The sequence below is a fragment of the Dipodomys spectabilis genome, unplaced genomic scaffold (assembly GCF_019054845.1).
Source record: "Dipodomys spectabilis isolate Male_0828 unplaced genomic scaffold, ASM1905484v1 ptg000686l, whole genome shotgun sequence".
NCBI lineage: Eukaryota > Metazoa > Chordata > Mammalia > Rodentia > Heteromyidae > Dipodomys > Dipodomys spectabilis.
In genome coordinates, this window is record NW_024871363.1 from 29,364 (window position 1) to 33,649 (window position 4,286).

Sequence of the window (4,286 nt, forward strand, 5' to 3'; positions counted from 1 at the left end):
AGTATTAATTAAAATCTATTTTATCAGATATTAGGCTTGCAACTCCTTCCTGTTTATGGGGGCCTTTGCTTGGTAGATTTTGTTCCAGCCTTTAAAATTGAAAATGTGTTTGTCTTTGTGTGCAAGATGTGACTCCTGAAGGCAGCAGATAGAGGGATCTTGCTTTTTAATCCAAGTACACAGACTTTGTTGCTTAATTGGAGAGTTAAGCCCGTTAATGTTGAGAGAGAACTGAGAGGTATTTGGGAGTTCCTGGCATTTTATGCAAATTCTTCGGGACTGCGGCAACTGTGTTCTTCCTATGGTTCTTGGATTCTCAGTTTGGGTGCTGTTTCTTTGCCTTTATTGTTGTCTTGTTGGTTTTCTCTGTGTAGGACATCTTTAAGATTCTTTTGTAGGGCTGGTTTGGTGGAGATATATTGTTTCAATTTTTCTTTGCTATGGAAGGGTTTTATTTGACCTCCAAATATTAAGGAGAGTATGGCTGGATAAAGTATTCTTGGTTGATAGATGTTTGTCTTCAGGGCATGGCTTACACCATTCTAGGCTCTTCTTGCTTTGATTGTCTCTGCTGAGAAATCTGAGGTGATTCTAATTGGTTTCCCTTTATAGATGATTGATCTTTTCTCCATGACAACTTTAAGGATCTTTTCCTTGGTGTGAATTGATCCTGTGAGTATTATTATGTGACAATGGGATGTCCTGTTCTGGCCTGGTCTATTGGGAGTTCTAAAAGCGTCTTGTATCTGAATAGGCCTATCTTTTTGCATGTGTGGGAAGTTGTCTGCTAGGATGCTGTTAAAAATTTCCTTTACCATTGACTTCTGGCTCTAGGTGCTCTTCTACACCCATTATCCTCAGATTAAGGCTTCTAATGGTGTCTTCCAAGGGTTGAATGTTGAATAGATCTATCATATTTCTTGGATTTTTCTTGGATGATTTTATGTCCTTTCTCTATAATATCTAGGCTGTCTTCTATCCTCAGGATTCTTCTGCATGGTCCATCCTACTATCCAGACTTTCTACTCTTTTTTTTCTTTTCCTTCTAGTTGGTCAGTGTTTGTGGCTTCAAATTCTTTGTTGGATCTTTGTTTTAGATCTTGTATGAAATTATTTACTTCCTTAATTTGGTGTTCAGTGTTTATTCTCAAATCACTTAGTTGATTGGTTATGGTTTCCGTGGCCTCCCATTCCATCTGTTGGGATCCATTCAGCATTCCCTTTGTGGACTGCCTGGCGTCTTTCAGCTCTCTCTTTATGGATTCCATGAATGCCTCTTGTGATCTTTGTCTATTCTCATCCTGCTCTCTCAATTCCTGTGTTACTCTTTGATTAGCTTCTTCACGTTCATTCAATTCCTGTAGTTCTCTTTGACTGATCTCAGCCTGCTCACACAATTCCTTTATTTGTCTTTGAGTGTTCTCAAGCTGCTCATGCAATTCCTTTATCTATCTTTGAGTAGCTTCCTCACGCCCATCAGCTTCCTGTTTGATCTTTGGTTTGCCTCCTCTCTCTTCCTATCATGCTCACACAGAGTCTTTTGCAGGTTTTCAATCTTTTTATTTACCATGTTTACCATTAGTGTTTGTAGAGTTTTTTGGGAGCTCTCCTCTGAATTATTCATTATCTGTTCTGTCCACTGATTATCATGAGTGGGAGTTGTGATACCCAGACTTGCCATTTTTCTTCTGTTTTTTTTCCTGCTTATTCTGCCCTTTTGACATGAGGGTAACACCACTTTTGTGCTAGAAAACTATCTTAAGGCAAGCGTCAACAAAATATGTAATTGCACAGTCAAAAGCCTGCAGAGATAATCTAGTTCAACAGATATATTTTTTCAACATCAAACAACTATGTATTAATAGGCTACAAACTGCAAAGAAGAATTTGGCAAATCAGAAGTTATTAGGTTTAGTGAGAAATGTGGGTATAAATAGGAATAGAGGGTTCTGGAAAAGTAGAGGGAGAGCTAACTTAGTCCTAATCTCAAAGCAGGAAATAGGTCGGATAGAATGATAGTAGAGACCGGGGAAAAAAGAAAGAGGAAAAAAAAGACAAGGAAAAATAGTAAAACAAAAATTAAATTTAAAAAGTGGAACACATAAAAATTATGCAAATTAAAAACGTAATATTCAGATTAGGACGGGAATAGAAAAAGAGAAATGGAGGGATAGAAAGGAGACATGAAAAATTAAAAAATAAAAATGCTTAAAAATTTATATAGGTATATAGAGGTAGTACGGCTATTAAGGAATTTAAGTCTAAGAGGTTTTGAATTCAGTAATAAATTTCTGGATTAAGTGTGTATACAATGGGTTATAAGGTTTAATAATCTAATACAGGTATATCTGAGAATGAGCAGAATGATTAAATCAAGCAAAAAAGAATGAAAGAGAAGAAAAAGTGAAAAGAATGAGAAAGAAAGGAAAAAAGTATCAAATGGTCAATAGAGCTAAACAAAAATGAAAAAAAGCACACACACACACACATATACCCCTAAAATAAAAATTATAAGAGGAAGAAAAAAAAGTTAATAGAAAACAATTTTTTAATTAAAAATTAAAAATGTTAAAAATTTTAATAAAAGGTACCAAAAAAGAGTTCTTTGCTTTTTTGGGGTGAGATGGGAAGATCCCGTATCTCCCTTTTGTCCATAACCAGTCTCTTGTTGGAGTCTCTGGTCTCCTTATGGTGTTTGATTTTCCTGTAGCTTAGTTGTTTTCTTAAGTCAGTTTGTTTGAGCAGGCAGAAAAATGCTTTGCTTTACCCAGGATTTTGTCATCCTCCTCCCAGGCTAGTTCAATGGGAGGGAGATTTGCTTTGAGTATCACAAAAAAGGGTGATGGCTGTTTCTTCTAGTTTGGAGATGCTGTGATGGGGCTAGGTTCTGGGCAGAGATGAGGCCTTTCAGCAAACAGTAGCTTTTCCCTGAGGGGCTAGCTTCTGAGGCAGTCACAGAGCCCAACCAGGAGCCATTCTCAGGGTTTATTGGTATTGAATTTCAATTGATTGTCTAGGCTGCTGTAGGGAGGGACAACCTCTGGCTCTGTTTACCCAGTGAAGAAAGCCACTCCTGGGGCTGGCGCAGGCCTGGGCTGCGTGAATTTTCCCTAGGTGGAGCTGAACCTTGCAGGTAAGGTTAGGTCCCTGTTACCTGCTAAATGACTTTTTGTTTTCATCCAAGGACTGAGTTGGAGCTAGCTGATCAGCCAGGCCTTTGCCAGTATCAAAGATGGAGATCTCCGGTAGTGGGCAGTGGCCTTCCCTTCTCTGCTCCCTGAGAAGGTGTGAGGAAGTGAGGCTTCTACTCACACAAGAGTCTGGTTCCTGGGTCATCTCTGGTCTGCGATCTGAAGGATGAAGATGTATGTTCCTTGTCGGTTCTTGCTGGTGTTTAGTAGAATCCTCTCGCCTGCTGCATCTGGAGCCTTTGTCCTAGACTCTCTGCTGGCAAGTGCTCAGATTTGTCTCCTTGCCTGGATTTTCCCTCTCTGGCCTTACTCTCTGTACTGTGATGGCACACTTGGTGTGATTCTCTGGCTTAGGACTCTTCACTGGAGTACTAAAACTGCTTTCTATGTGAGAGCTTGTTTACCTTCCAGCTTCTCCTCTGCTATCTTCCCGGTACCCTAAATTTAAATTTTAAATGATAAATTCTTTTAAAATCATTTCACTCGGGCACAGGTATGGATAGATAAGTAATGCGGGCAAAATCAGAATTATTCAGAAAGTTGTAAATGGATGCTTACCTAGTTTTCTCTCATCTGGATCATAGAATACAGACTGTCCTAATTGGAAAAAGTTAGCCTTCTGAGATTTTCTGCATATAAACACTCCATCAACATTTTATTAGAGGATTATTCAAGATTAGCTATATGTTGATTGATAATGACTGATCATGACAGAAAGTTGAGGGAAAACCATCTACACTTCAGTGAGGTTCTGATTTGTGCTTCAAAAACTGTTATGAAAGCTCTACATGAGAAATCTAGTAGCTGCATTTCCAAAAATTCCTTGGGTTGTTAAACTTTCTGCTATTTTCTCAATTCAAGTACTTCTCCTTGAAGTTCCACACTATTCAATGATGCTGTATTAGCTCCTTGTTACAATTTGCAGATTGGATTTTTTCATAAAATTTGTGCTTTTCAAAATTGCTCTCCAAATTCCATCCACAAACTGCATACAAAATTTATCTGAAAAAATTTGTATCTGTTGATAGTGCACATACTTTTAGTTTTCATTACAAATATAGAATGTAGTAAAAATTCTCATAGCAATTGTACTGC